Consider the following 19,860-nt stretch of genomic DNA (forward strand, 5'->3'; position numbering starts at 1 on the left):
CCGACCAGAGGAGAGGCAACCTTCAAACTGCCAAGTGGCAAGGAGGATTTTACCACACACCAGGAACAAATATGGTGGTACACATGGTGAAATGGCCATTCTATAGCAGCTGACCCTCCCCTGGTGCCTTTAGATGTTTTGGTTACAACTCCCATCAACCACAGCACAAGTCATCCAAAACATCTAGAGCAGGCAGAGGCAAACTCTGGCCTCCATATGTTTTGGGACTACAACTCCCATGATCCCTAGCTAACAGGACCAGTGGTCAGGGGTGATGGGAATTGTAGTCCCAAAACATCTGGAGGGCCAAGTTTGCCTATGCCTGATCTAGAGGGCAGCAGGGGGGGGGGATGGCAAGGGGTTAAATGAAAACATTGAGGTAGGGACTGATGTTGCACAGTTCAGTCTTGGTCTTAACATTGCATTTTGGCAATAATGTCCTAGAATGAAATAAAAGCATATACTGCACTGAAATAAGAGACTATGCCTTTCATCTCTTACTAGTTGAATACTTTGAGGTATCACAGCTAGCAAAAGGGCACCTGGGACAGAGAACAGAGGCAACAAGTACTACTTCTATAAAGTTTCTCAAAAATGGAGCAACTTTCTTCTACATATTTTATTCAGCATGTCGGAGCTTAAAGAATCCCCTAGAATGGAAGTTTGAATGCTTAATTTAGGTGTCACAATATCTCCTGCATATAACGTTATGTGAAATAAAAGTATCTGTCCAGCTTCTTTCTTCCTGATTCCCTTCGTTTACACCCTGTCCAAGTCTGTAGGGTTTCCTAAGAGAGCAAGTTTATTCCCTGTAGAGCAGAAGTCAGTTTTAAGCTTGCTTTTCTTTCTGCTTTCCTTTCCTGTATTCTTAAAGTCTGACAAGGGCCTTTCTCTAGAGAGGCATCTTCACCAGCCCTCTTTGTATTTGCTGTCACTTGTTGGCATTTCCCTCCATGTTAAGGAGTCAGGAATGTAGCCATTGCTGCCAACATCTTATAGATCCACTTACCAGAAAATAAAATAGAATAAATCTAATATGCTTGGCTAATAATGATGGACATGGCGAACACTAAGCTTCATTTCTGACTTTGGATTCCAGTCAAATTTGCTGAAGAGAAAATAAATGACCTCTTGGATGAATACTGATGTTCTTCATGGGTTGGAATGTGATGTAGCCTATACAGCACATGTTCAGAGGAAAGGAGATGATGGGTGTCAAAATGATGCTAATTTTGGATACTTGTAAGTATCTTGGGTGCTGTATGTCACTCACTGATTATAGCAGGTTGAAATGAACTTTCTGGATTCCTTATGTTCATCTTCGATTAAAAGACTTGGCAGCATTTTGTCAGCTAATCAGCATTCCGTCTGGTACTTGTATCTCGGTGTGTGTGTTTTTAAGGAAGACAAGGGTTCAATAAATCAGTGAGTAACAATGCAATTATATACATGTGTACTAATAAGTAAGCCCAATTGAGTACAATGGTACCCCAGACAATACAACGGTACCCCAGACAGTAGCAGCCAGCAGGGCTGCATGGATTGGGCTGCACTAATCTCCTGCCTCCCAAATGAGTTGCAGCACTGACACTTACCATGAGGAGAAGCGGAGGGACAAGGCAGCAGGAGTTTGGCATGGGGCACACAATGGAGCCCAGGCACTGCTCCATTCATTAAGTCTGTTTTTCGCAAGGTGCTTTTGCCTTTGCTGAAAAGGGGTGGCCTTGGAAGTTCTCAGGAAATGCAAAAAGGACTACTTTGGGCCTCATTAACACAGGCTGTGTGCACACTACCAGCTTAAAATTCACCTAACACATTTTTCTCAAATTAAATGGAAGCTGATTTGGGGGATAATGCATCAACACATAAGAAACAACAGGATAGTATGGATTGTGGCTATCGTCATGTATGGGAGCCAGCAGTGGGAGCACATTGGCTGCCGAGTAAATGGGAAGGTGTACACAGCGGCAGTCTATTAGCAATGTGCTCTGGCAGGGCCATCTTTAGCATATGCGCTGCTGGGGGTGGGGAGATCCACCCAGCACCCCAATTTTTTGGGGGGGGGGCAGGTCAAAGTTGTTGAGCTTTTAAGGAGGGGAACAGTGAAAACCGCTAACATGAAGATATAAAAAGCGGCAGCAATAACTCCGTCTTCCGTTTTTGCGATCATGCGAAAATGAAATACACCACTTGGGGGTGTTGGCAGATACATTGATTCTGCAGCTCTTCCACAAAAGAGAACGGAAATGACCCATTCGCCGTTGACCGGTTGGACATCCCTGAGTTAGACAGTTAAGAGCTTAGGCTCCCCAGAATTCGGCACACGGGTGCCCCACACCCCTTGCATCCCCGGGTAAAGACGGCCCTGTACTCTGGTCTTCACTGAAAGGGGACAGTTGTCACGAGCTCCCCAATCCCAACTGGTTCAGGATGGCTGGACAGCTCGAGGAGGAGCAGCCAGAAGCGCTGACCTCCATCATTTCACCAAGAACTTGGTGCTACTTCCACCATTGGCAGCAGATGTGGGCCTTCAGTCTTGTAGGGAGCGAGCATGCCATATCTCGCCTTCAAAAGCTGTCAGGAGAAGCTTGCATGTTTAAAGAGACACTATCACAGCTTTTGTCCAGTCTTGGGCCCCTGGTGTCATTCTCAAACTCTTAGTTGTGCCTCTGGTGATCTATACCAGTCGTCTGACCCGAATTGTTGTAAGCCTTGAATAAAGCTTTCTTTCTTACAGGCACTTGCAAGAGCCTCTGTCCTTTCATTTGTGACAGGAGTTTGGACAACAGGCTTGGGTTGGTTAGAAAATATGAAAGGATGTGTAATTTAATTGAGGTGGGGTATGCTTTCCAGCTGAGACCCATTTAGTTACAATGGGACATCACTGGCTGAATTTGGAGCAGCGCTTGCATTAAGTATAATTGGAACCTTTGCTTAACTGGGCCAGGGTAAAACCTTCTGCTTGTGGTTAGCATGTATCTCAAGCTTACACCAGCACTGACTTCCACAATATGGGCTTTCTCTGGTGCCTCTGCTGATATTCTCATTGTTCAAAGCAAAGCCAAATTACAGACATGGTTCTGGGGCACATGTAGATTTCCAGCCGAACCAAACTTCTTTGTAACACAGTGTTTATTTTTGACACGGCATTTAGGCAAGAATCAATTGCAATTTAACTCCACTTTCATTCATCGTATCACCCCTTTTCTCTTGAGTACGTACTGTGTTTTGTGACCAAAACCCTCTTTGCACCAGGTTAAATTCTAGTTGGTTTAAACATGGACTGTTTTAAGTGACTTTTGTTATAGCAAATCTCATTTCAAATTAAATGTAAGTTGCTATGCAGTGCTTTTTCCATGGTGCTCTGCTTAGCTCCAGATCATTTATATTTTGTCAATCAGTCCAACAGTGCTATTTATTTATCTATCACATAATAACCGTGCTGAAGAGAATAATTTATCTGGCATAGCATGGTAATTTGTACTATAATTTCACCCCTGCTGCCGCAGACTTGCATTCCGTTACAGTGATGGTTGAGAAAATTATGATTCTGAGGTCATTTTTTTTCTGGCTCTGTTTTCTGTCTTTCATAATTTTATTTTGTCTCATCTCCAGCTGAGGGTTCATCCAAAAATATTAAGGCTGTGATGGGGGGGGGGGGGAGGCCTGTTGTTGAAGCCTCCAGTTTTAAGTTAATGCCTTAAAGATGAGACAATAAAATAAGTGTGTGTTTGTGTTTAAACATTGTTGTTGTATTTACATGGCACTCAAGTCTCAATGTTTTCTTTTGGTGCAAAACTGCAAGATCTGAACTTACTATCTGTTCCTGGTGTGATAGTGGGTTAAATTCTGCTCACAGAAGAACATGGTGTTTCGCTGGGCCAGATACCTCTTTCTACTTGGGATGATTGCCTGGGAATGTAGAAAGTGAGAACACCCATTTCCAAAACCTGTTTCTGCTGAAAGGATCACTGAGGGTCAACTTACCACACATTTGTACCAGAGGTGTGATAAAATCCCCCTTCCTTCTTCATAAAAATAATAAATACAAATAATAATAATACTTGGAAAGGCATGTCTTCTCACTCTGGCATGGCACCATTGCAAGGTGAATGAAGGGGTCCCCCCCCACATCGCTATACTGGGCTAGGAGGAGAAATGCCTCAGAGTGTTTTGCTCTGCTGTCACAACATTCATTTATCCATGAACATGAGTGTTGTGGAGTAACTCATTTACATTAAATAGTATTGAAGACACACATGCCCCTAGAAATTAGAATGATTTCAGGATTAAGTTCAAGTGACCTTAACTTTTACTAGTTTTTTTTTTTAGTTTTCAAGAAAAAAGAACTAAATTAGTAAATTATATTGCTCTGTTAACTGGATGTCAGGATTTCCATTCTGAACAGAGGGGAGATGCAAATAGCTTTTGTCTATGAGTGAGTGTGGCAAATGTAGGTGCTTTTCCTCTCATTGTTGGGGAACTGGTGAGGGGCATGCCCACAGCATTTTATTGCCTGTCTCTTTTACTGCTGTTTCAGATGTGGAAGTTAATTTGTATTTTGCCATGTTTCCCAGCAGCCATTTTGTGACCAGAACCCATGGCGCTTTCTCCAAATGTGTTTCAAATGCACCCACTGGGGAAAGAGACTTTGTGCTGGCCACCAAGCAATGACTTTTTCCACCTGCCTTGCCACCCCTCCAGCCCTAACAGCCTTCAGAATAGTGTTGCTGCCACAGACATTATGTGTATGCGTCTTTTAATGAACTGAATAGAATGGAAGATTATCAGTCATCGGGAGAGTGTGTGTATGAATTAAACGATGATTATTTTTTGGTTGCTATTTTATATTACCTTTGTTGTAATTGTGCTGTTTAGCTTTTTTAAAAAGTTGTTTTGTTAATAGTGTTTTATAGTTTGTAATTGTTTTACAGATTATTCATTAATTATTCTGTATGATTTGTGTTGTAGTAGTGATGTTCTAGCATGTTATTGTTAAGCTGCGTAACAATAATATAATCAAATCCAAAAATCAAAAGGCTGAAATATTCAATAGGCATGCCAGTTGCCCCAGAATAAAAATGTCTTTTCTCACTTCATGCTCATTTGCATATGATAATTCATTTTCACATTGGCTAATACTGCAATAATATGCTAAGGTGCCATAAGACTCCTTGCATAATTTTATTTTTGTTTCTGTCAAAGGGGATCACAGACTAGAATGGACACTGAACTTGAAGAAAAGGAGCAATAGGGAGACAAAAACAGAAAAAATCATTTGAGTAACTAATCTAGTCCATCATCGTTACCCACTTTTACTCAGTAGTTATAATCTAAGGGATTCCCCTCCTTCCTAGCAATCTAAACTTCCTATTTCATTTATTAAATTTATATCCTTCCCTTCCTCCCAGAGCAGCCAAGGGAGTGTATCCACTTTCTACTCCCAACCAGCCTCATTTGCCTAAACCCCTCCCCCTTCCTCTTAGACAATTTTTTTCCCCAAAAAAACAAGTTATTAAGCCCAACCCTGCCTAAGCTCCCCGCCTCCACTCAATTCCCTGATTTCTCACCTTCGCTAAGCTTCATTAAGTGAGTCTTGTGGCCTTGTAATTACTCTTCTCAGTTCAAACTCTGCAGTCTAAATTAATCCCTGGCTGCATTATTTAACAGTAATCATTTATACATGGAGCAACTGAATGAAGTAATTTTTTAAAAAAGTAAAGTTTAGTCTTCTGCTACGCAATCAGTTCTTGAGTTCACCATTGTGTGCAAAGAACTGAGGAGACAGGATGCTTGGTCTCTTGCTTTGTTCAGGACTGAAAGAAAGACAGCTCTCTGGGCATTACCTCATTCCATTGCGGGGGGGGGGGGGGCACCACTAAAGAGAGGCTTGTTGGTGAAGGCCATAAGGTGACATAGTGGGCATGGGGAATTGGTGGGAATTGGGTGCCCGGCCTTGCAAAAGTGGAAGCGATTTCTACTGACGCAAAGCTCCCATTGCTGTGACTGAACTTGGAATACTGTGTGCAGTTCTGGTCGCCACACCTCAGAAAGGATATTGTAGAGTTTTAAGTCATTCTGAAAAGGGAAATCAAAATGATCAAGGGGGCCTATGAGGAAAGGTCACGACATCTGGCGGCTTTCTAGTTAAAAAAAAAAGAAGAAGACATGGAAACATAGGATGCTGTCTTATACCAAGCCAGATCACTTGTCTATCTAGATCCACCTTGTCTACATTGATTTGCTGTGGATCTTCAGGATTTTGTTCAGGAGTCTCTCCCAGGAACTGAACCTGGTCTTTTCTGTATGCATAGTAAATGCTCTACCACTGTGCTGGTGTAAAAATTACGCATGGTGTGGAAAAAGTGGACAGAGATAAGATTTTCCTCCCTCTCTCCTAAGACTAGAACCTGGGGCCATTCAATGAAGCTGAGTGTTGGAAGATTCAGGAGAGGCTTCTTCACACAGTTCATAGTTATGAAAGATAAAGGGATGGCTTTAAAAGGGAATTGGACAAACGTATGGACATGAAGGTTGGTTATATATTATCTCCAGTATCAGAGGCAGCCTGCCTTTAAATGCCAGTTGCTTATAGTCAGCAGAAGCAGAGGAGCCAAGATTGAGGGGGCCTGGGGCATGTTGCACATGTGTGATGCCACAAGGATGCATAATGTTGCGTTGTCTGGAGGAGGCTGAGGAGCCGGGTGCTGAAGCTGTGATGTGTGGTGCAAATGATGTCGCAGATGTGCAATGGGGCCCCTCAATGTTGAGGGAGGCCATTCCCTTTCCAACCAGTATTAAGGGGGCAGGAGGGTGCTGCTTGCAGGTTTCCCAAAGGCACTTGGACTAAATGGGCCTTTGGTCTGCTCTACAAGGGCTCTTCATATGTTCTTATGATACAACCCAAGGAGATGAACTGTGTGAGAGCAGCCAGGAGTATAATGTGTGGCTGTTCTCAGAGTGCATTTGGTCTCTGCAGTATATAAACACCTTCCTTTACGTCTCATCCATCACTATGGGCATTTCTCTTGTAAAACATGCAACAAAATGTAATATCATTTAGCATACTCTAGTACCAGTAAGGCATTCTTTTTAAAAAGGTAGCTCAGAAAATGAACATATTTTCACCTAGAATAAATTGAATTAAACTCCATTCCTGTACATTGCTTGCTTAAGCCACTCAATTATAACAGTGAACTGAATTGCGAATAGTTTGCTGCTGGTTGCTGGAATGGTTTAAACTACCGTACTTTTCTGTCTATAAGACACGCCCATGTATAAGACTGGGGGGGGGGGACTATTTTGGGGGACTGAAATTTAAGAAAATGGGGGGAGATGGCACATAGTTGTTGAGCTTTTTTTACGGAGGATTGCACAGAGTTGTTGGGATTACCGAGGGTTGTTGAGCTTTTATTAGGGGAAAATGCCGAAAATCAACCACATGCATCACAAAATCCGAGCCCCATCTGTCCCCTCACCAGCATAGGCTCCCAATTGCCAGCCCAATTGCCAGAGCGATGGCCAATCAACACCACCCATTGATGCAGCAACTAATAAGACGTACAATAGACAGACGCGACAGCAACCAATCAAACGTCCACCCTATGCACTACCCATGTATAAGATGACCCAAACTTTTTAGCATGATTTCTAAGGGGAAAAAATATAGTCTTATACATGGAAAAGTACGGTATCTCAAAGCTCATGTAAACCTAGAAGGCTTATTATTTCAGAAGGAGTTTAATTAAATATAACACTAATTTGATTAAGGGAAGGAGAAGAAAGTGAATCTAAACACACTTTTCACCACTGCACACTCTGAAGGTCTCAGGATCTATTTGGGGTTTAATTGGGTTCACTCCTTTTGTGTTGCAGTCCAAAATAGAATCAGAGGCATTTTCGAATAATTGGTAGGTTTGAGAACTTACATTTTTTAATGAATATTTGGAATTGAAAGGGTGTGTGTGATTTTATTTTGTTTAATCCACACAACTGTAATAATAACCCTACATAATCTCCTAAACCAACTTTCCCCAACCTGGTGTCTTCCAGATGTTTTGAATTCCATCCTCCATCAGACCCAACCATCATGGCTATGAGTTTCATGGATTGTGACCCCGTTCTACACATACTACATCCTTTTCCCAGGTTTGTATCAACTGGATGGATATTCTTTCCATAAACATGAAGCAATCCCACTAATGAAATGATTTCTTGGAACTGTGTATCTGGGAAGCATCTTAAGCATACAAAGGATCACACAGGAAAAAGACAATGTGTTGTATCCAATACTGCACAAGCAAAGTTCCCTTCATGCAATGGGACTTCTTTTTCCTCTCCATAACCCTGCAGCCCCAGCATGCCCCCAAAATCTATTCCATAGGGTCCTACAAGCCAATAATCACATGCACACATATACATATATGATGCTCAGAAAATAAGAAAAGCCTTGCTACACCAGACAAATGACCAATCTAGTCCAGCATTCTTTCTTCACTGTGGCTAACCAGATGCCTATAAGAAACCCGTAGGCAAGATATGAGAGCAATAGCCCTCTCCTCAATCGTGAACTCCAGCAACTGAGATTCAGAAGCATACTGAATTCAGTAAAGCTGCTTGGTAATCATCTTCTTAAAATGAGCCTAATCAGTTTCATACAGAGGAAATTCTATAACTCTAAATATGAAAATCTAAGGGCTCTGTACTGTCTTGGATATTTCTGTTGATATTAGTGGAAGAGATCCAAGCTTGCTAAGGTTGCTAAGGTTGTGTGCATCCTCAAAAGTAATTTCAGGTGAAGCAGAATGTGTGGATGCTTTTGTAAATTAACTAGATAATGTCTCATACAGAAACCCCTAGGGACGGTGCAAAGTTATCTCCCACTGGAAAAAACCCCCCACTTAAATCCATATTTATAAACACCTTTTTCCCTGTAAGAGGAATTATTAAATCACTATCTCCAGGGCTGCTTTGGCTGTGGTAGATAAACTTAAGTCTATGCATTGTTATGTCTGAGTGTTTCGAAGCACAGTTAAAGAGAGGGCAAAAGTTCAGTGCAGGATATGACTGAGCGGACAGATGGAAAGAAATGTGATCAGAGGATGTACACCGCTTCACATGGAAGGAAGTGCTCTGCTCATTAGCACTGGAGAGACGCCTTGCCAACAGCAAAGTAACCGCCCCTTGGGAGCGAAAGAGAGGAGGAGGTAAAAGCTCTGCTAAGAGAGTGTTCCTGTAATTGACTAAAAGGAAAGGATGATTCAGGGATCACACAGAACTCAAGATGATGTAAGGTACTGGAAGTGACCAAAATCATGGCTGCACTGGAATATCTGCAGAATTCACTAGCTTCAAGTTTCTTTTTAAAAGGCACCCACATGCTATTCGATGGTGCACCTTAGATCTTAAGAATTTGGCTCCACCTTCAAACCTAATCTCACTCTCTCATCAATCAAGACCCGTTTATTTGTTTGGTAAGTGAGCTCCTAGAATCCTCACATACAGCCATGTGTGAGGCTCTGTAGTTTTGAGTGAAATATTATTGAAGACTTTACTGGCAGGAGGGAAGTTCTCCTTCCTTATAACCCAGGCATCCCACTTCTGCACCAGATTGAAAGCAGTGTGTATGGGACCAGCATGAATGATTCCAAATTGAGGGGGGAACTACATTTTTCCACTATGGATGAATTAGTGTGTATGCAGACCAAATGTATTTTGGAAACCACCCATGTGTAAGTAAACTGGGAGACAGGAGTTGATTTGAACGTAGAAATTGCCAGGAAAATAGGCAAATGTAAGCATGTCAAATGAGAACCTGGGTGAACAGATGCTTTCAGTTGAGGATCCTATTAATAGATTTTGAACCAGTCTTAGTACTGATAAGAAAATATTTCCTTTAACTAGAAACTGCACAACACATGGCACTGTTGCTGTTTCCTTCTTCTTTCCTTCTCTTATATAATTTCTAGTGTGTAATTATAGCATGTAATGACAATGGGTTGGACTGCCTCCCTCACTGATAGTCAATGCTGTGGGCCTCCCCTGTGGTAGCACCTCAATAATGGAATGCTACTCCTATTGAGGTTTGAGAAATACCAATGTTCAGCTGAAGATGAAATTATTTGCCCAGCCCTTTATGGCCAGTGCATTAAAATCACCAGCTGTGCACTGATACATTGTCTGGTCTGAATAATTTTTAAGGTCGTTGGGATTTTTATCTGAACTTTTGATTTTGAAATGTTAATGTGAATTTATTGTTTATTATGTTTTGTATTGTAACCTACCTATAGAACATGAGTTCATTGAAGGGCAAGTTAGAAACTGAAATAATAAATAAGTAAAATGAACGTGAGGTGGGGATGGGACAATGCATAGCATAATGACATCGGGATGCATATTTGTTCAGTTGTGATGATGAGGATAGAAGCAGGAAGCACTGGCCACCCTTCTTTCTTGTAACCTCTCCTTATTCTTTTAGATTGCAATCCAAACTTTTCCCTGACACCATACATAATTTTCCATAGTTAAAACCAGTGCTTTTTTTCCTAAAAAAATTAATGTTTATGGGTAGTCTCATTTTGACTCATGAAAATCACCATTTTATAGTTCAAATTGGGAAAAATAAATACAGTAAATGGACAAAAGTACAAAGAACATTCATTACCTCATATTACACAGCTGACATCTCACAGTAACTTCCACATTGGCAAGAGGTTGTGTGCACTAACAGAAAACACCAGGAAAGGAAATGAAGCTGCCATCAGAGGTGGTAACAACGAAACTTACCAATCATCATGCTATTTTTCAACTCCTACTTCACATATTAAATGCTCACTTTTGTCTGAGACTCAGGAAACACTGTGACAGGAAATGAGGTCGCCATCGGGGGGTAGCAATGGAAATGACGATTCACCATGCTAGAGAAGAAACTAATTTTTTATTTTATTTTAGTTTCTTCTCCCTTTAGATTCACAAAATGTTTGGGGGTACGCGCACCCCTGTGTCCCCCAGAAAAAAGCCCTGGTTAAAACCATGCTCAAAGCAGCTTACAATGTGGAAAAGATTACATAATTACAAACCTAACAAAAGTAGTCATAAGCAATAACTTAAACATCAAAGAGTACACAACCAAACTGAAACAAACTCTACATAAATCATAGTAAGATTTAAAAGAAAGATGCAAAAATCAATAACATATATCAATAACAGCAACATACACACACCCAACAATATCCCAGCCCAAGTGTCTGCCCAGCAGCCTCAGAATTTGTAGCTCGAAACAGTCAGGTGGGAAAAAGCAGGGAGAAGGTCTTCCAGGCAAGATTGTCCAAGATGGTGAAATAATAGACACATATCCATTTTACTACTGAAACCCACATTTCAGCCACCTAGTTTGTGAATGTGCTTTGTGACAATGATGATGTAAACTCATAGCTTCATTATTGTCAAGATACCTGATGTTGACATAACGTTATGGGTTTTCAGATGCCTGTTGGCAAAGGTAACACCATGAGGTCCCCAGGGTTAGTGCAAGAAAAGAAAAGAAGAACTTCAATGGTTACAACTACTCTGAACCAAATAAATGACTGAAAAACACATTTTTTGTCAGCTAAATATAGGCTGTATTGATCCATTTGCTGGGAACAAGAAGTAGACAAAAAAAGAAAACAAGCGGAAAAACAGACTAACAGAGACATTTCATGTTTGCACCCAGCAGTTATGTCCTAAAGAATTGCATTCATTTTGATCCACTCCAATTTTTTCACCAAACAACACATCTTAACTTTGGATTTAAGTATTTCAATAACTATGAAGCATGTGATACAATAGAAATCTGCCTCCTGGCTAAAGAACAAGACAGTGATACTCCTTAATAATATATAGTTCAAACCGTAATGACTAAGTTTTCCTCTCCCTTCCCTACTGATGTGTCACCTTCTTGAGTTCAACAGGGTTGCCAAGGCAGAATATTATATCTGCTTGATGGACTGTAACTGCCTAACATAATGCACAGAAGTTCATACTTCCTCTAAGCCACGGGGCTATTTGTTTTGGAGTCACAGTGCTGTTGTATTAAACACAGGCCAAAAATACTGCCCCCAAAACAAAGCAAAACCCTTCTTGGCCGAAATTGTTGTGAGTTATAATGTAATAATAATCTTTAAAACCTTAAAACCTTTATTTTTGTCTGTGCTTGTTTTATTCCAAGTACCCTAAGGACACTGAAAACAATCTAAACACCCTGGAAAGAAAACCAAGACTTAATGCGAGAATATGAGATTGCTGTATATATTCTGTCTTAGTTCTCTTCAGCTAAGTGGAGCTTTCCACCAGAGAAGTTTGAATTTTAGGATACTTCTGGATCAAAGTACTTGTGTTAAGAGGACACCTGACACCTGCCGTGGCCTTCAACAGTTGCACTTACTAATTAAATTTGGAATCTTGAATTACAACTGGGGGCCAGTCCATACACTCTAAAATTCTCTATACTGAGGGGGCTCATATAAACAGAGCCATGTGGAGAAAATAACACATGAGCTGGTGTGATCACATTAATAAATATTGCTTCCTAGGGACCATTTACATGCCTAGGGTAATGGGGAATCTCTCTTTGCTCAGAGACCTTCTGGAACTATAAGATGCCAAGTGCTCAAGCTTTCATAGGCCAACAAATTCTGGATAGTTTAAATGTTTTTGGTTCTACAAAGGCACTGTAACTGTGATGGTTGTAGTGAAATCCTGCCACTTTTAGCACTGAACCAGCTGAGAGCTGGTGGATGGGGCTCCTTCTCTGACACATAAACCCCATTGAAAATCAGTGAGTTTAGCTATTTAACTAACTTAGGGTCATTCCCTGTACGCTGGATCAAGCTGCCTACTTGATCATTTTTCTTTCACATTTGTATCTTCATATAATTATTTCTTATTATAGTCAGAAGGTACCCATAAATACATGAAATAGTTTCATCTTCCCCCTCCCCTCTTTTTTTAAACATCTCGCCTCTTCATTTGCTTTTCTGTGTTATTTGGAATAGCAGTGCCATGGATCAGATAGTGTCCAATTACATTCCCTGCAGGGGGAAAAAAACCCAAGAGATCAGCAGTCTTTTATGCTTTTGCCTAAAGGTATCAAATACAAAAACAAATTAGGTGTCTAAAATAAAATTAAGGATAATAAAATTGATTTTTATGCCAGACTTGTTTGTACTCAATGACACAGACTGACTGGGCAGGTAATTGTTATAATCGGTTTTAGAATGAGAATTTGGGAAGCAAATTAATTTTATTTGTTCTTGGACAGTTAAAAAGGATATTGAAAGTTAAAACACTGGAACAGTGGAAGAGCTTAGAGAAATGCTAGCATTTCAGCCCACGACAATTATGATTTCCTAGCAAATCAGTTAGAAACGGAAAGAGCAGTATAATGTTTAAGTCAGTGTGTTTTGTATTCCAGAAGGTTTTAAAAACAAACATTTATTGGAAGTTTCCTTTATAAGTTTATAGTACAAATTAAATAGCTATCATATTCATAAAAGCAGGATTATTGTTAAATAACAAATCCAGTTCTTAACTAAAACTGTTGGCTAGACCAAGGACCTTCTATATAAATGTTGCCCCTGGGTTTGTAGCAGCAACACACAGCTATTAATTTCAGTAAGGTCAGAAGGAATAAAACCCCTTACTGCTTAATAAGAATGTGGTTCATAGGTATACTATCTGCAGACTGTGTCAGGAAGTTGAGAATATAATTTGTGTCCCTTATCAAATGTTGGCAACTCTCATTCCCTCCTTCAGCCGACATCTAAATCATTTTTGCCTTGCTTACCCCTCCCTCCCATTTTGGGGTCCACTGTGAACTACGGTACTTGTTTGGACACTTACCACTATCACTATTCTCACTGGAGGAAGGAACACATATATTCCCAACCAGAGGGCCAATTCACGCTTAGCCCAAACATAAGAGGGTTATATCTAACGCTGCCATTCCACCTGTGTGACAGACGTCCAGTTGTAGGACGGAAATTTTCTCATCTCCCCTGCAGCCCCCTCCCTCAAAATCTGCTCCAGAAGGTTGGGGGAATCCCTTGGACCACATTTTTTGCGGGGGGGAGGTTTGTGGGGGAAAGAGAGGAAGAAAGATCTCACTGAGCAGAAAGCCACTCTTGCAGCACTGGATACAAACCATACGTTTTAAACTATGGGACATGCACTGACTGGAAACAAAGCAGTATGCCCACCCTGAAACATTTGCAGGTGCAGACAGTATTGAAAGTGTGGTTTGCTAATAACCACCTCATTACTACTATGAGCACAAATCATCATGAATGCCCATTTTCACAAAAATGAATGAAAGAATGAATGATCATGTACTAGGTCAGCCTTTTAAGGAAGGCCAGAAAACCTGTCAGTCCAGATTTTCTTTTACTGGTCAATGTGTGTGTCCGTGTCTCTGTGTGAGAAACCTTAAAATTGAAGAAAAGATTTTATTCTCATACCTTTAACGGTATGGTAGTGAAATAGGAGATTTTGCCTTAAAGAAATGAGAAAGGAAGGGGAAATCAAGAGGGAGGGTTTTATTTTGTTTTTGGCTTTTTTACCTTGAGGTATTTTAAAAGAAGCAGTTTTATCTTCTCACCTCCAAAAGGGCAAAGACAAAAGCATCCTTTTCCCCCTCAAACTGACATTCGTGGTTCCTCCCAGATTAGCCCTCTTTTAATGTTTTTTTTCCTCCCCCTCCTAAGAGATAATAGTTGCAAATATAAAGAGCAGATGAATAACTCACTTTCAAGATTCCAAATGATTCACCCTTAGGGCACACAAGCCGAAAGTAAACATGAAGGGAAGATTAAGCCCCCTAAATACTACTATGATAGTCAAGCTGACTCAGACAATTACAGACTCTCAATAAGGAGAGAAACACAGCACAAGGACAGAAGAGCATACCCTCCAACATTTCTCCGATGTAAATAGGAACGTCCCATTCCATAAGGATAATTTTACTATTTATACCCCACACATCTTACTGGGTTGCCCCAGCTACTCTGGGCAGCTTCCAACATATATATAAACATAATAAAACATTAGACATTAAAATGCTTACCTATACAGGATTGCTCGGTGGGCGGATAACTCCATACCCTCCATCATTTCTCCAATGAAAATAGGGATATCCTAAGGAAAAGTTGAATATTCTGGGATCAAATTAGAAAGTGAGATGGCTTCTCTAAATCAGGGACATCTCTGGAAAATAGGGACACTTGGAGGATCTGGCAGAGGACTTTGAAAAATAGTGCAAAAGATTTCAGCCACAAAAGTGAAAATTCACATATAAAACATATATAAAATTCACTGGCTTATTCACATATATATTTAGTACTGAAAAAATCACTAAGTGGTTAACTGAGGACTTATTCACACTTCCTTTTGTCCCACTGCTCCCTCCCTCTTTAGAGATTAATTGGAGCAAACTGCTATTTGGGTTTTCTGTGGATTGACGCTCGCTCAGATTTAGAGCTTGGATGCCCTCCTCTGTGCATGTTCCAGCTTGTCAATATGCTTCTTAAATTGTGTCACCTAGAACTGGACACAGTATTCCAGGTGTGGTCTGAGCAAGGCAGAATACAGTGGTACTATTACTTCCCTTGATCTGGACACTATACTTCTGTTAATACAGCTTAGAATGGCACCAGGTTTTTTTTGCTGTTGCATCACACTGTTGACTCATGTTAAGCCTCTGGTCCATGAAAATCCCTAGATTATTTTCTCATGTATTACTGGTGAGCCAGGTGTTGCCCATCTTATATTTTTGCAGCTAGTTATCCCTGCCTAAGTGCAGAACCTTACATTTGTCCCTATTGAAATTCATTTTGTTAGTTTGGGCCCAGTTCACCAATCAGTTAGGCTCATCTTGAATCCTGATTCTGTAACGCAGTATACAAACAGAATTGTAGGGAGTTATTTATGCTACTTGGTCAATCAGCCTGAGAGGTAATCTTTATTTCTCCTCACAGGCCAACTTTTCAGCTGGACAGGACCACCATGGCAGAAATGGGCTCATGGGGCAAATAGGGAGACCTGGTGGGCTAAATTTGGCCCATGGGCTGGAGTTTTCCCACCAAAATATTTAGACCCCAAATTGTTGAACTTTTAAAAAATAAATTCATCAACATTGTTGAGCTTTTTGGGGGAAACTTCCCACCAAAATAGTGATTTTAAGCTTTTGGAGCTGTTTCTACTGCATTTCCCATATGTTACCATACATTCAGGTTTTCCTGACATTCCCCCTGACACCATCTCTACACCTGAAAACCAGGACATGTCAGGGGTTTTCCTGCCATATGGCAAGGAATCTGCAAACATTTTTCAAGAAGCAATTGTCCCCTAAGCTCCAGAAATGCCATTTTTATGGCATTCTAAATGAAGTGTTCATTGTAAGCACATCTGTAGGGGTTATCTAAAAGCAACAGGTTGTTGAAATCTGCAAATAAGGACTCATGGTGCACAATTCAACATAAACTATTTGGGGCATAGCATTTAAGTTAGCATAACATAATCATAACACTTTAAAAAAGCACCCTGAAATAAAATACATGGCATCTAATTAAGATGTAAAGGGGGAATTAGTCTGTGATTAAAATGTGATTAAAGTAAACATTGTTGAGCCCTATATGATTACAGTATTTCTGGTTCAAGAGAAATACTTTCAATTCATGTTCCTGTTAACACTCACATCCACCCACCCACAAGAACACTCTACCGCCATAATGTTGACACCCCAGAATAGTGCTTGCCAGGCCTTTATATGGAAGTGTAAATAACAGAGAGCTAATGTCTCACTGCACAAAGGTAACAGCTATAATATTTCAGCACTTGCTATCCACCTAACTTCGAATTGGCTCAATAGATCCCCGTCTATCTAACTGGATATTATTGACTTGCCTTGTTTGTTTGTGTTAACAGGCAATTCCTTGGAGAAGGGAATAAGTGAAGCAAGAGAAACGGCTCAGAAATTTGTCACTGGGAGATTTGGGGATAGATTTCCCCAAGCACATCATTCTTTGGCTCTCACCTTTTCATCCCTATGTTAAGTCATTCCTTCTCAGCAGAGCTAGTGACTTTAGGGTGACCCACACACTTGAAGGGACTGGAACAAATGAAGCTTTCAGGATTGAAACTCTGCCAGTTTGGTAGTGGGAAAGGAAGTGTTCAAGGCAAGTCTGTACAGCTCGTGAGCCATCAAGCTGCTTGCAGCCTGCCAGCCTTGTATGGTTGTTTAATTGGGACTTAATAAGCCCTCTGCTCCCCACGCTTCAACCCCCCCCCCCACCGTCTGACTAGAGACTGCAAAAACAAGGAGATTGCTAAGCAGCTGGCTGGTGGTCTGGTACAAATGGTGAGTCATATATTGTACAGGTCTGGTCTTAAAAAATGTGTTTGATTTCGGGACTGGTAATATTTAGGGATGGGTCTCAGATACAATATATTATTCTGCCAAATAAAACTGCCAAATTTTTTTGGCAGGAATCTCAACACTTCACCTTGTTAAGATGCTAGTTAACGGTGGAGGGAACATGGCTCCAGGTGACAAGCCAGCCTCTGCCACTGCAGTCCCAATCCTAAATGAATACATAGGGTGGAATGCAACTCTGTTCCATTGGATCAAGGATTTCTGCTTGAGCAACAGAACTGCCCCCCTACTCCCAAATCTGTCCCCCCCTCCCCCGGGTTATTCCCCAAACCTCCAGAGTGGATTTGGGGACAGCACAGGACATGTGTGGGGAAAGGATGTGGGTAAGTTCCATTGTGCAGGCAGAAATCCTTGCGCTGATAAAATGAGATAGCTGGGTACTGTCCATGCTTTTGAAAATGAGGTTGAAGGCCAGATGCCTTCACAGCAAGGACCCTTTTCAGCTGAAAATTGGTAAGCTATGTCTCAAAACGAGAGTCAAGGCTAGGAGCACAATCAGATGGATAAATATTTCATCCCCTGTTGGTAAGACCACCTGTCTGCATCCTATCTTCATTTGTGCCTGAGAAAAGTACCATGCAATAGGATTGGAGCCCCAGTCCCGTAAAAGTCTGTTGCTTTCGCAATGGAGGCCATGCTGATGATGTCACCACAGCTATGCGCCATACATGAGAGAATGGCTCTGTGTATATTTTTCAGCAACAGGGGTTATGAGTCAAATGAAACCATCTGTTTATATTCACCACTAACTTTGTCAATGCGTTTTTCATACAACAACAACAATTTTCCCTAGCCATTCTGGGCGGCTTACAGCACATAAAAAATTGCAAAACATTAGACATAAAAAAAAATTCCCCATACAGAGTTGCCTTCATATGTCTTCTAAAAGTCAAATAATTGTTTATTTCCTTGACATCTGATGGGAGGGCATTCCACAGGGCAGGTGCCACTACCAATAAGGCCCTCTGCCTCGTTCCCTGTAACCTCACTTCTCGCAGGGAGGGAACCACCAGAAGGCCATTAGAGTTGGACTTCAGTGTCCGGGATGAATGATGGGGGTGGAGATGCTCCTTCAGGTACACTGGACAGAGGCTGTTTAGGACTTTAAAGCTCAGCGCCAACACTTTGAATTGTGCGCGAAAACATACAGGATGCCAATGTAGGTCTTTCAGGACTGGTGTTATATGGTCTCGGTGGCCACTCCCAGTCACCAGTCTAGCTGCCGCATTCTGGATTAGTTGTAGTTTCCAAGTCACCTCCAAAGGTAGCGCCACATAGAGCACATTGCAGTAGTCCAAGCAGGAGATAATCAGAGCATGCACAACTCTGGCAAGACGGTCTGTGGGCAGGTAAGGTCTCAGCCTGCGTACCAGATGGAGCTGGTGCACAGCTGCCCTGGACACAGAATTGACCTGCACCTCCATGGACAGCTGTGAGTCCAAAATGATTCCCAGGCTGTGCACCTGGTCCTTCAGTTGCACAGTTACCCCATTCAGGACCAGGGAGTCCCTGACACCTGCCTGCCCCCTGTCCCCCCAAAACAGTACATATGTCTTGTCAGGATTCAACCCCAATCTGTTAGCTGCCATCCATCCTCCAACTGCATCCAGAGACTCACACAGGACATTCACCTCCTTCACTGGTTCTGATTTAAAAGGGAGGTAAAGCTGGGTATCACCCACATACTTATGAACACCCAGCCCAAACCCCCAATGATCTCTCCCAGCGGCTTCATATAGATGTTAAAAAGCATGGGGGAGAGGACGGAACTCTGAGGCAGCCAATTAATACCTAAGAAAAAGAGACAGTGCGGTCTGCTGCAATAGTTGCTCCATTTAACCAGTGTTTGTGGCATAACAATCTCTAGACAGAAGTCAACAGCAATCCAATACAGTAAGGTGATCTGCAGTATGGTAATTGTAACTGTGACTTGACTCATTAATTTTTGGTAACAGTTTCTAAGCAACTCATTAGGCAGCTATTGAACAGCAGATGTCAATCTGGGAAGGATTTCTCTCAGGGCGAGAAAAGAATTGTGTGTTTGAGTGTAGCACAGGTTCTAAGCTGCCCAGGTTCTGTAAACATGTTAGGCTTGGCCAGTCAATAAGCTCTCAGCTCAATGAGTCCTTTGACTACAGCACCATCTCTTCTTACGGGCTGGTTTCTATTGGGGGTGGGAGCGGGAGGAGAGGCTCAAATAGCATTAATCTGCACTGTGACGCAAGGTGGCTCATACAAATCCCAGGTTTCTTTCAAAAGCACTTTCCTTCAGAATTCACGTAGGCTAATTTGTTGATGTGTATTAAGTCAGATACAGCACATTGGCTGCAAATAAGCATGCATTAGTTCCTCTTCATGTACCAGCACCTTGGCTATGGTGAACAAGGTCTGCA

The sequence above is a fragment of the Podarcis tiliguerta genome, assembly GCF_965153285.1.
Source record: "Podarcis tiliguerta genome assembly, chromosome: 3".
NCBI classification, from domain to species: Eukaryota; Metazoa; Chordata; class Lepidosauria; order Squamata; family Lacertidae; genus Podarcis; species Podarcis tiliguerta.